This window comes from Orbicella faveolata, unplaced genomic scaffold (genome assembly GCF_042242905.1).
Source record: "Orbicella faveolata isolate gen_17 unplaced genomic scaffold, um_ofav_v1 contig_2, whole genome shotgun sequence".
NCBI lineage: Eukaryota > Metazoa > Cnidaria > Anthozoa > Scleractinia > Merulinidae > Orbicella > Orbicella faveolata.
In genome coordinates, this window is record NW_028301547.1 from 24,600,525 (window position 1) to 24,613,897 (window position 13,373).

The 13,373-nt window shown below is 37.1% G+C and overlaps 1 long non-coding RNA gene across 1 annotated transcript; it reads left to right on the forward strand.

The window, feature by feature from the left end:
• Positions 1-8,357: 8,357 nt before the first annotated feature.
• LOC149112575 (uncharacterized) lies at positions 8,358-10,140 on the forward strand. The gene is made up of 2 exons (XR_016207056.1): positions 8,358-9,307; positions 9,670-10,140. It is a non-coding gene; the product is annotated as an uncharacterized LOC149112575 (long non-coding RNA).
• Positions 10,141-13,373: the final 3,233 nt, after the last annotated feature.

Below are 13,373 nucleotides of genomic sequence, written 5' to 3' on the forward strand. Positions count from 1 at the left end.
AGCCCATTGTCTATGTTTACCGGAATGGCCTGGGCACGATCTCGGGCTTAGGCCATGCCGGCTAAGAGAGGAACTGAGCTCTTGGGACGAGAATGGTCCTGTAATCGTGACACTGTAATTTACCTAATTAACTGAGCAAAGATCACTGCGTTTGAGTAATGATGATTGAGAGGTTCACTTAAACTTCCTTGTCTAAGCCGCGATCACGAACGCTAATTAATAATGAATATAGCCGTTTCTTGAGGCAGTTTGCTCGTGGCTATACATTCAAGACCTAATTGGTTCATTCATGATTCAGTTATAGTGAAATAACATGAAGTCTTCTCTGACTACAAGTCTACAGCATTGTGACAACGAATCTTTCAGTGCAATAATATAACATGCGTCAAGGCTCTAAACCGTGACGTAAAGCAGGGAGTAATTGTGAAAACCGCATCTCATAAATTGTTGACACTTCCTTAAAGCTGTAAAGGAAGCTGGATTAAAGTTTACTAAAGACCTTAATGGCAATATATATTTATTTATTAACATTTTTTTAGTATCTCTAAATAGCTCGCTATTTAAACAATTTACAACGCAAGGCTGTCCTTCTGTCCATTTTTTTTTTCTTGCATACTGACCTGCTGGTGCTTTCAGAGCCGAGCTCTGTGGAGTGTTGGTTCTAATCGATTCTTAAGTGAAGAGTTTTTCTAAACGAAGTGTTGTTTTGAAAATCGAAGTTTCAAACGGTACACTAAGCTAAACCTCACCAAAGTGACGTCGAAAAGAAAGAAAAGCTACAGTAGCTCGGAGAAAAAAGTATTATTGGACTTAGAAGCGGCTTTTTAATATATATCGTAAAACTAATTTTCGTTTGTATTTTCAAATTCCACATTTGCAGTACAAAATACCGTTTTTATTGACAGGCTGATATTTTCAAAATGAACCAACTTGTCGTTAAATTTTCATTGCCCTGCAGTGGTCCGACAAAACACATTAAGTTTTAACCGATATAGAGATAATGCTTCAGCAACTGGAACCATAGGAAATGAGTGTGGGTTTTGTAAAGACGAAAACACGAGAATAGTGGACATCAGTTTAATAACCATAGCTTGCTGTATTTTGAAATTTCGCCCGGTCCTTCACCTAACCTCACATCAAGCGGTAAGCGAGAGATCAGTTGCTTTGAGAGTGAAACGTCTTTGCTTCGTTCTCTAACTTGTTGTTTTAATGCCACAAATGTAGTGCTTGTTATTCCAACATATTGTTCACGTTACTTCGAAGATAGTCAAGTATATTTTAGTTGAGTTTCGCCCAATGTTTTCGATCAGTTTGAGTATCACATTTTCAGTGTAGAACTCGCTCGTTCTCGATTTGTTTAGATTTTAATAATAGTCTGTTTGCTTTTTGTAACAAAACCATTTCTTCTGGCTTGTTATTTTAGCATTTATACTTCGATGTGGACAGATAATGATGTGTATTACATTTACTTTGTTGTTTCCAGTGCGTTGAGTTTTCATAACATTTGGTACAGTTTGCTATTGTTTATTTTGCAAAATAGTATCCATAAGCGCCATGTCAGACGAATTATTTATTAACATCGGTTTTTGAAGTGTTTCTGTGTCCCTTCTCACTCGAACTTTTTTGGATTTTCACACCGAACAACAACAACTTGGAGAGAATTTCTGGCAAGGTCCATTCATGGGAACACAGTGAATGAGCAAGCTGTCTCGGTCGCACGGTGGTTTAATTTTCAGAATGAATCAAAATTCATAGCTTATTTTGAGAAATGTTGTAACGGAGAGCAGTATCGTGGTGGTGATTATAATAAACAATCTCTGGATTCGCTATGGTCTGATCACGATTATCGAGATAAACGGTTGAAACAGATTACACAAACAGGCCGCCTGGTCTTGATATCTTGTTATCACGAGAAAACCGAATGCAATAATCTGTCATTACGTAACACTCACTTTTTCTGAATTTTCTAAATGATACTTCACTACATTAGATTTGGCCATCATGAGTTTAATGTCGCTAAAGTCTAACTCGTTATTCGTCACACTGCGGCTGTGTCAACCCTGTAAATTGTAAGCAACACTTCTAGAAGCAAGTGGTATGCCGACGGCTGAAACTTTCCATTGAAGAATTTCCCCTGGAAAAATTAAGAGAATTTTCCTCTTTAACTGAAATTTTATTTATTTATTTAGTCTGGGTGCAGAACTGTGTTTTACATGCAAGAAAATGTCATTTGAAACAGAAAGCGAACAAGGTGATTAATATGTCATTTAGGAAACACCATCACGGTTTGCACATTTTGAAAAGTTTAGCTTACAGTAAAGTTTTCTAAGTCGTCGTTTGCAATCCGTGTCAATCTTAGCCATCCTTGACCATCCTTGTTCCTTTATGGTTTATTATTATCTCTTTGATGTTTTCTATCTTAGTAAACTATTATTTTCAGGTTCCTTGCATTTAAAGGAGATTTTGTACGTGGCCAAAACAACTCAAAACACCGTGACCGAGCCTCTTTAAGGGTCTGCTGTTTTATACGTCTAGGACGTCTATTTGCAAAAACTAGCAGATGTACTTAAACCCTTAGTTTGTGGTACAAGGTGCAAAAAGTAATGGTAAGTTCGTCTTGACAAATTATCAGTGTTCTGCCCGACTTTACACTAACAGGCATAACCATCCACTCGCATAATTCGTCTGATGCCGGCCTTAATACACACAGAAAGATTATCCGTATAAGCCAAGTTCGTTTCTTAGTCAACGTTCGACGTTTCAAGTGGCCCGATAGGCTAAAAAATGACGACATTCAGAAAAATGCAATTTTTTAAAAAATCATAACATGTAAAGCCCAGTTTGACCACAAATATAGATCAGTTTCAACAAATATGAAAGATAGTTTGTACAAAGCTGTTAAGACATGTACAACTGGATAATTGTAATTACTTGTGAAAAGCGTTGCCTGAAACACCATCACAGGCTCATTCATTTCCTTTATAAAAAGCAATATTTCCTACAACTGCGGTAACTTTTTTAAAAATACAACAACCATTATACACTCCCCCGATATGCAACCCGCAAACTTGTCCCCTGGGTTTGGTGCAAAATAAGGTTATTTCCAGATAAAAAAGGCACCGAAAACGAGAGGTAACTGTCAAAGCTTTGGTTGATTGCACAGAACAAAACAGAAACTTACAAGATGTGCTTGTTTGAATGTCAAATCTTGTTTTGTAAAAGAGCAGGAACAGTTGGCGTCAATGCTGCAAATTAAAACCTCAAAAGGGTGTGGCTGGTTGCTATGTTTTTAAGTAAAACCTTCAAAATTTATTTTCTCTTCATGAGTGCAATCAAACGCAATTGGTACCTCTAAGGGGTGAAAAAAAATTCCAAGCCACGCCCACAAAACAGGATCTCACATTAGTACCTCTTGATATTTAGGGGTAGGGGTTCTGTTCAAAATTTCCGATGATTACCCCCGTCCTTTTTATATGGGAGTACCCCTCCGGGGGTGGGGTAACACATATTATGACTTCCAGGTCATTCTAGTGGTGTAATCATTTATATCAGGAGCATCCTGTTTATATAAAGGAAAACATGTCACTGTGATAAACTTTTTAAAAGCCGCTTTGATCACTTGACGTTGTTTTGGCTTGTTTTTCTTTTGTCTGTCACAGACCTCGCTTATAAAGTTATCCATAACACAACCCGGCCAAACTCCAACATTTGTTTTGATCATTTAACTCAACAAATGCCTTACAAGATTCTTTAATGTGATAGTGATCAAGACAAATCATAACAGAAAGGAAAAATTGAGAACAGACCTACAGAGAAGTCAGTTGTTTTAATTTAATATTGAGATTTTTCTTTGTTTTTGATGCGCCGATGAGACAAAAATTGTTTACAAGCATTAATCATTTTCAATTAAAAATAGTTATCTATTTTGAAGACTTATTGTGGTCGCCCGAGGCAGTGACAGAGAGTTTTATAACAACGTCATGCTTTACAGAACAAAGCGTTCGACCAATTTCATCTCGTTTCGAGCTTCACCCATAAAGCCGGCTTTTTTGCCTTTCTTTATGATTTAAAACTGCTCGTCTGGGAATTAGGTAAGTAAACATGCTTCTTTTTAACTGTCCTTGTAAACCTAACACTTATCAGATTACTGAGTAAGTCGTTTGAACGAACAGAAAATTAATTATACACATTTAAAAAATTATTTTTAACTAATTCCACGCAATCTTTCAGGTATGCCGTATCGGAAAACATATATTTTGGAAAGAAAGACATTTAAAGGACCCAATTTTTGGGAAAATTTTGTGTCTCAGTTCATGAGGCGTTCTTTCGTCGATCATTTCGTTGGGAACTCATAATTAGGAAAACAATAATTATTCTTAAGGATTAACAATTTGAACAATTCAATGTGCGGTGCTCATAACTCAGTCTGTTGAGCTGCTTTCTTCTTCGCTTGACACAGCCATGCATGGTACCTTGTTAGCAGGTAATTTGCATGATTTTTATGAACTTTTGAACCTCGTTCGACCACGACCACTGCGTAATTACACAAATGCAGCTGAGAATTACGTCGTGAAAGCGTCGCCTCACAATGGTGTCATTACGCACAAGGGATTAAGACAATACGAAAGCGCTCTCAAGCAAAGTAACTAAGATTATTACATGTAAATTTCCAATCATTTAAAATTGCAAATGAGCCAGAGGTGTTACCAGTCACGAGTATGAAAATCTGTTTACCGGCGAACGCATGACGTCTTTACAACAATTCTAGGAGACGTGGTGTGGTGTTCGACGCCTCAAGCTCTTAGTTCTTCATCTGTGAATGGAAATCAAATCGTTTTTCTTGGTCGCAGTGGCGCGCAGAACTAAGGTATGCTTAAAGTTATTTTGTAATACTTTTGTTTTGAATTGTTTTTTCAACATGGCGGTATCCCAGTTACTAGTGAGGTCAATAGAAGATTCCACTGTTAAATTAAACCTCAAGAGCAAAGAAAGTCATTTTCAACACGGAAATCAAATTTCGTTTCAAGTTAACTGAGAACTAAGCTGAGTAACGGTGCTGGTGTAGAGTTCATGTCACAATATTTATCTAAACAGTCGACAGCGAGGCAAATCTCTTGTCGAGAACGGTTTTGTTCAGACGCTGTCTCGAAAAGTAAGATACAAATCATTTCATGTTTTGAGACAAACCTTTTCGTTCCCAAGACGATGAAAGAACCGTTGTAAACTGTTGAAAAGTTGTATTTCAGGCTAAACAAAGCGAAAAATATTTCCCTTGTGAGAGGGTATTAGTTGATAAATATCTTCGTTTCTAAGCTAGCTTGATTCATTTTGGTTTTTTCCAGGAAAACGGATCGATAATATGTTTGGTGTTTATCCTGGTGGTCTGAGTTTGATAAGTTGCAACCAGGAAACTTCTAGATAAGCATTCGATATTTCTAGTCGGTTATTTTCCTGTTAGAGAAGATTACATAGCTTACTAAGCAGTGGCGCAATTTCCGGCACTATTCTCCATCCACACAGTGACGAGAAAATAATGTTGATGACTGCGCAAGCGTTCATCCGCGTAATGACCGTATTGAAAATGCACACTGGATGCATTTACAGTGATCTCGTTTCGCCAAGTTGGCTAAATTCAATCTCGCACTGAAGTAACAACGCAGATTTGAGGTCCTTGTTGTTTTCAGCCGGGAAAGCTAGCTTTCACGCCACTTCATGTCCAGCATAAAGTCCAAGAAACTTGAGAATAATATCTGATATGTATTGTACCTGGAATTAAGGTCAACGTTAGGAAAGGGTCATGTATCTTAAATGCGAACGGCAAAATCTTAAAATTTCATATGCCCTCTCACTATTTTCCAACTTTTTGCTTCTTGCTCTCTGAAGTTTGAAGCAATTTTGTTGGGGAAATTTTGCAGTCTCGGATTTGAAACACTGAAGGGTACCGTGAACTTTTTAGATAATTTTTAAAATTGTGTATAAAGGAGAATGCTGGTAGGAGATAAATGGTTTTGAGATAAATGGAGAAGAAATATAGATCTAATGGAGGCATGAAATCAGAAAGCGTCTTTGCTAAATGATTATAATTTAGATAGAAACCTAAATGGACTGCTAACAGCCCGAAATGCTGTCGCCGGTTAGTAGGTAGCCTCTTCGATGTTTTTTATTTCTATTCCTACTAAAAACTTTCATCCAACTTCGTGAAACAAAAAAATCGCGTCAGGAATCCTCAAAGTTATATAGTTTACCAAGGTAGAAAACACCAAAGAGGAAGACGAAATCGAAGGGACACTGAACTTCAGCAATGATGACTACAAATAAGAAAAATTGACATAAATTTTTGCAGTGTTATCGGAATACAAATCTAGTGAGGTGGTTTTCCGGGGATATCCTAACCCTGTTTTTAAAAATAACTTTTCCCGAGGCAAATAAATGAAGGCAAGACAACAACAACAATAACAAGTCACGTTATTTACATTTCCAAAAGTGTACATTGTTACACAAGTAAACACGACTACTATTACTCCTTGCAGGGGCATTTTATGAAGGGAATTTGCAATTATCAGAATGTAATAAGGAATAGGGGACAAAACTTTCGTTATACGTCATTCCAACCTGTAAATTATTTTTTCTTCAACAATAAACGATAAGACAAACTTCATCATTCGAATTTGTAGTAAAGAATCTTCTAGATTCTACATTAGTTAATTGTTCCTAATAGATAGATCTAGATAATACCCTACCTTAGTTTGTGATGCTTCTAGTCATAAGTTCTTTTCTTTCTTTTATTTTCCCTACTATGTCCGGCAATAAAACATCAACAAAAGTTAGCCCATCTAGTTCCACTGTGCAACCTCAAAATGTAAAATCTCCATACCACCCGTCAAATGTTTATCTTTATGTAAGACTTGAGAATTTGATGTAATCAAAACGACAACCCATAAATGAGGATTTACTATTTTATCCTTAACCAGCTAATGAAAAAGTGTAGAAATTTCAATGTATGAAAATTGTAAAGGAGGCGCGGCGGCCTCATGGTTTATAGTGCGCATGACTCTAGATCGAGCGGTCCTGGTTCGAGCCCTGGCTAGGGACATTGTGATGTGTTCTTGGGCAAGACACTTTACTCTCACACTGCCTCTCGTACACAAATAGTTACCGGCGAATTTAATGCTGGGGTAACCTTGCGATGGACTGGCGTCCCATCCAAGGGGGATTAGAAATACTCGTAGTCGCTTCGTGCTACAGAAACCGGAGATAAGCGCCGGCCTGATGGACCACTTGACTCGTATGCAAAGTTTACGGACTTAACGTATAAAATTAGTAAGAAGAATTACATGTTTGATCTTCGAGCTCCAAGCGGACATCGTGGTGTAACGATAGAATCGTAGCCGCTGTGTACATGTTTTTGGTTCGCATGGCTGAAATAAAAGTATGCTTATCTCCGCTTCGCTAAAAGATGAAATTTCTGGTAGTCTAGTGCTGTGAAATCTAATAATTGTTTCTAAACCAGCTAAATGGTTAATTAATCCTACTACGCATTAAACCATTACTAATTTAGGCATGGTGTTTAAAAGGAATAAAAGTGACCGGAAGTAAAGCACCAGGGAGATCGTTTGTTAGCGCTCCCGGATTCCGCAATAGGCCATATTCATATTCTCGGTATTGGACTGGAACTAGCTTGGAATGGAGGCTCGCGCGGCGGAATATCATTAAAAAGAAATGAATTTAATTTGCATTTGAAAAGCTACCCTGTATTAGCCTCAGTTGCAAGCTAGTTCCAGTCTAATACCGAGGATACGAATATGGTCTATTCAGAATTCTTATATCATTAGTAAGCTTGAAAAATCGAAACCGCCTGTATCACCCGGCTATTAGCAATGTCCTATTATTTCTTTTCGTTAACAAAAAAGACGTTAGATTATGTTCTCCAGTGTACGAATCAATAAAGTTCGTTCGAACGGAGAGAAAATATTTTTTCCGTTAAATGTAATCAACATTTAGTATCATAAGTACTCTCTAATATATTTGAAGCTTATTCCTATAAATGTAATTAACCTAAAAATTTGCCTTCAAATCTTGCGGCGGCTTGTTTCTTTTCCTTACCAGCTTTCTGCATCTATCTAACCCGCCATATACAACTTATTTCTTTATTTTATTTAACTGAGAATTGAGATACAAGAACTGAGCAAGCACAGGAAAGAATATGAGAAAAAAACAGAAGATGAAATGGCATTGTACGAGAAATAATTAAGATCCTCCCTGAATTTACGTGCGAGCAAACAGTCATGTGCTAATTATATTTGAACCTCAGCAGTTGTTTTTCAAACTTGTCAGGTGCAGTGTCAACCATCATAAAAACAGTGGGACAATGTGATAAATCATATTTATGCAAGACAAATATAACCTGGACTTACGCAAGAGCCATATTTGCATATCTACATAAAGACATCTCCGTTACATTTTGGCACAAAAAATTATGAACCAGCTAATGTAAAGTGAAAGTTATGACGTGGTATATATTGAAAATAATTATGTTTCTTTCTTATTGACGTCAGTTCCATAATAGATTCACTTTAATTTTTTCAAAGCTATTGTCCCCTAGTAAGAATTTTCCTCGCGAGCAAATTTTTCTCCTTTTCGTTGAATTGTCAGCTTGATGTATTTTTTGTACAAGAATTACTAGCTTAGAAATGTTTAGAATTGGAGGTGAATAAAGATACAACTCCTGGCTCACTGAGTGTACTTTGACAGTACTGAGCTAGATGAATCTAACACCACTACATGTTTCGCTATAAGGTATCACCGATATTGCATTGCCTTAATTGTGTCCATTTTTTTTTTATTGTGTTGTTAGAATCCAACAACGACATAACGGTATAGTTTGGGAACCTAACCTCGACAGACGACTAAAATAAGTGTAGAATAGCGCTCAGTGTGCTACAAACTAACGAGCTGTCATTAATCGCTTTCTTTTTTGTCAGTTATCGTACCACGCTACGAGAAACGAGAACCTTCAGCGAAATAATTCCGTACGACCAATCAAAGTGGTTCATTTAGTCACGTGGCGAACAGGTGCTTGAACAACGCAAAGCAATTGAATTATAATACAGACGTATTGATATGATTTTTTTTTTGGTAGTCGTACAGAATATTATTTTCTTCTCAGTTTTTTCTAGCTGTTCAAACTGTCCGCGACTCTAAAGTTTTTGTGATTTTTGTGTTCTGTCTTTTACGACCACAGCTCTCTAAGGACCGGTCTTTAAATGCCGAGCGAGGTCTGGATTCTTAACCGCAGTACACGTGTGAGGTAGGTAAAATAAACTACATTTCAGATTATTTTTAAGAGCCCGTAATTTGCATTTCGATCTTTCTCGCCAAGTTTGTTGTAAATAAATTTAACATCTGAGACATCAAAGCTGGCACGTTTCGCATTAACCAAGGCCAAATTAAGGTTCATTGTTGACTACAGTGAATGGATAAGCCAATATGTTCATTCGGTGACAACAGCTCGGCGTTGGTCGACGGTGCGCGGTGAAGGGTTTTTGTCGTATTTTAACCGGCAATTGAGGTAAATTCAGGCATATTTTGATGTCTTCTCTGGGATAATGAAAGGCGGACCGTCACATTTCATGCTAATTTCGACTTCTCTTCTTTGGTTTGTTTTTTCAGGAGCCAATCGAAGTCTTCTCTACTAATTTTAACCAACGACACTTCTTTTGGAATTATGTGTTTTGTCTGAACTTTGGCTCGTGTGCCGCCGTCGGGTTTTGGTGTCTATGCGCGCGTGTATCGAATGAGCTCAAGACGCGTGATTTAAACCAGTTGCCGTCACTGAAGTTTACATTTTATAGAATAAGCGTGGTTTCCTAGGCTACCCAATACAGAGCCACTTACTGAGTGAAATCGTACAGCTCAATACAGTTCTTGCCTAGTTGCCAGCCGGTAAAAGCTGATCTTCTCTTACCTTACCAGTCCGCGAGGTCGATATCATGGCATGTACATCGCCGGTATCTAACCTTCCGTGCTGTTAAATGTAATATTTTCAGCGACCTGTCTGGACATGGGTGGATTTCAACGAAGTACATGCTTGACAACAAATGCTAAAGGTGAAACCTCAACCGATCTTCAAAATAAAGACAATCAACTTCATGGCCGGCGGGTCGCGCTAAAATCCCGCATTGTCATCGCTTGCAACTGATATTTTGCTTTCCGTGGTCTCACCAGAAAGGATTATCCGCTTTTACGAGACCGAGCTGACGAGTTATGCAAGGCGAAGAAAAACTTAACGCTGAGGTTTCTCGCGAAGATGACGCCGAAAAAATACGTAGCAATCCAAGTTTGGTGGTAGAGTGTAAACTTAACAGAGGCACAGGGCCTCACTATGGAAATGGAAACATCGAAGGAAAACATGATGTCTTTCAAGATTTTATGCCTGTTGCTTTCTTTTTTCTTCACCGCGAAAAGCGGCCTCGGAAGTGGTTCATTCGCCTTATTACATGGCCATATCCTTTTAAGCTTTAAAATAATTACTTTTATATTTATAAGTCTTGCTGTTATTTCGTGAATACGATGATGAAAAGGTTGCGTTGTCTTTTTCGGACTGAATTATACATATTTTTTCAAGTTCAAATTTTCTAGTCGATCCGGTTTTTTAAATCTAGAAATTTATTACGAAAAAAATCGCAAGGTTTCTGGCGTGAGTTGAAATTTTACATAAATTTAAAATTTTGATGTTTCTTTTTCGGTTGTAATGTAAAATAACAGACAATCTGGGTTTCATAATTTTTTCGATATCATTTTTTGTATTTTATTTCTATAGCACGCAGACCTTTTTTTTTCAACTCTTGTGTGCAAGGTGTGTTATTGACTTTTCTTTGAAGGATTTTCGCAGTAGCTATAAATAACCATTCATATATACCGGTTCTGTACTGAATAACACAGTCAGTCCTAATTTCACGCAGCCTAGTGATTATATATTTTTGACACTTTTCCATATTGAATTTTTAATACCTTTAAAAGCAGCAAAAGTCTTTCTCCGTTCTACTAAACCGAGGACGGGCTATCAATTCAATTTGTCCACTCAAATGTGGGTTAACGATTCCAACCTCAAAACGAGTCGGTCCCCACTTGGCAAATATAACAAATGACAGAAAATTGCTTCATCCCGCACGTTCTTGCATCAGAACATAAGCAAAACTGACGGTCATTTGGCTGTTTTTTTTTTCTTGATAACAAGGAAATGAATTTCTGAATTGCCTCTTCAAATCAAAATTTTTCAACCAGTTGTATATTTTATGTGTTACGTCATTTCATCGCGGTCGAATCTGTTTTACTTACGTACAGTACTCTATTACAGTAGTATTATTTTATCATTTGTGGCTCTCTGTTACCGCTAAAATCGTGAATTATTTGGTTTTTCTTGGGGCACGTAATGCTATCACAGAGCTGTGGATTTTCACTCGTCCAAGTATATATTTAAATCATATGCCCACGATTGAAAGCCAATTGTGAATAATTATGTAGAGCAGCGTCTCTCAATCTCTTCGCGTGATGAAATTAAATATGAAAACAATTTTTTTAAATGGAAAGAAACGTTTAACAATGGTCAGATCGAATCTTATAGATGCGGTGACCTATCCGAGAATGAATCAAAAGCTTGATATTATAATTATGTAATTAAAACGTGCTGCAGAAGGTGCTTCGATTAAAAAAAAAAAAAACGCAAAGAGAGGTGGAATACGCGTAAGTCGTATTATAGAAGTTATTTATCTTTTCATTCTACGTGGCAACTTTGATTTTTACGAAGTATCATTGTGTTAAAAATGAACTGTAAGTGCACGATTGCGTGCATATGGACGCGCTTTTTTTCGTTATCTGTCCTCGGAAGGAAACCGATTCTAAAAGTGATTGTAAAGTCACATTAGGCAAATGTCACTGGTCAAAAGAGCAAGCTTTCATTGATGTAAGGACGCTCTTAGCGGCTTCTTTGTTAACGGAACTGAAAAACAAAAAAATCTGAAGTTTATTATTCCATTTCATTGATGATTGCGGCGGTGAATTTAATACCAATGTGTTAAATCAATAGGAATTACCGAGACGTATATCGAATTACTCAACTTCGTTGTTTTTACAAGGGGTATATTTGCGCAGGCTCGTTAGTAAGTTGTTAAAATGTTTGGGCAACTCAATAGTCCATCAAGAGCCTCTGTTCTCAGTGGCTCTTCCGGAGGCGCGCTTGGTTGCAATATCAAGTTTCTTTACAATCAAGTTTGGTTTGTATATCATGGTTTGGACGGGCAAATTTCCTTGAAATTACCGCAGCACAGACCGGCAATATGAGACCACCGAATTGCATACGATTTCACTGAAGACTACAATTTGGTAGCGATAACGAGACATTCTACTTTCGAACTTTCAAGCCCTGTTTATACTTAATCATTTCCAAAAAATTAAGTCACGCAACATGACATTGTGACGACCAGGCAAGCTCAGTGAGTGTGAATTTTTAAATTAAACTATATGACACTCCCCTCCCACAGGGTTTTAAATCAGAAATTTTGCACCCAAGATAATTTACAGCTTTGTTTCTGGGAAATCAACAAGGTTAAGAAAATGATTTAAATCGTGTACACTCGAACTTGCTTTTTCAAGCACACTAAGAAATTTTTCGATGAAAATAAAGAAAATTAAAATAGTCCAATTCTTATATTTCACCAGACTCGGGTATATTTATGAAATGTCGAAGTCTAAGCCAAATGTCAGAGAATCATTGAGGTATTTGAATAAGGTCTTTTTAACGACTATGAAAGACAGCTTGTTGTCAAATTATGCTGGTGTCAATTAATGCGAACATTTCATTGACAATTTGGCTTATTTCACTTTGTTTTTGGCCAATTCGTTAATTGAAATTTGCTTTCATTCTTCCTCTCCGAGTGAGATATTTGCCTACCGCATGTCGAACAAGTAAATTGTCAAAGTATACTTGAGAGGCAGTAATTACAACCTTAAACTCGTTTGTAAAATAACATTTTTCGTTACGCCCAAGGTTTCTCTCACTCTATTATCTGCTCTTCCCTTTAGTAACCGCATCCTTCTTTTTTCTTTTGTTTTATAAAACGCCTAAATAACCGAACAACTTTCTCACAACTGAACTTATTTGAAGTCTGTGCTAACAGTCCTTACAGTAATTTCGAGAATCTTCCCTTTGTTTTGTTAAAATTCATATGTTGCGTTAATTAAACCAGACTTTCTTCCATTCTCATTTACAAAATAAATATTTATCCTCACCCCGCGTAGTAGAAATTCAAACGGTAAATATTTCATGGAGCTTCAGATAATTGTCGAGATAATGTTTAATTATAGTCCAGGGGTTT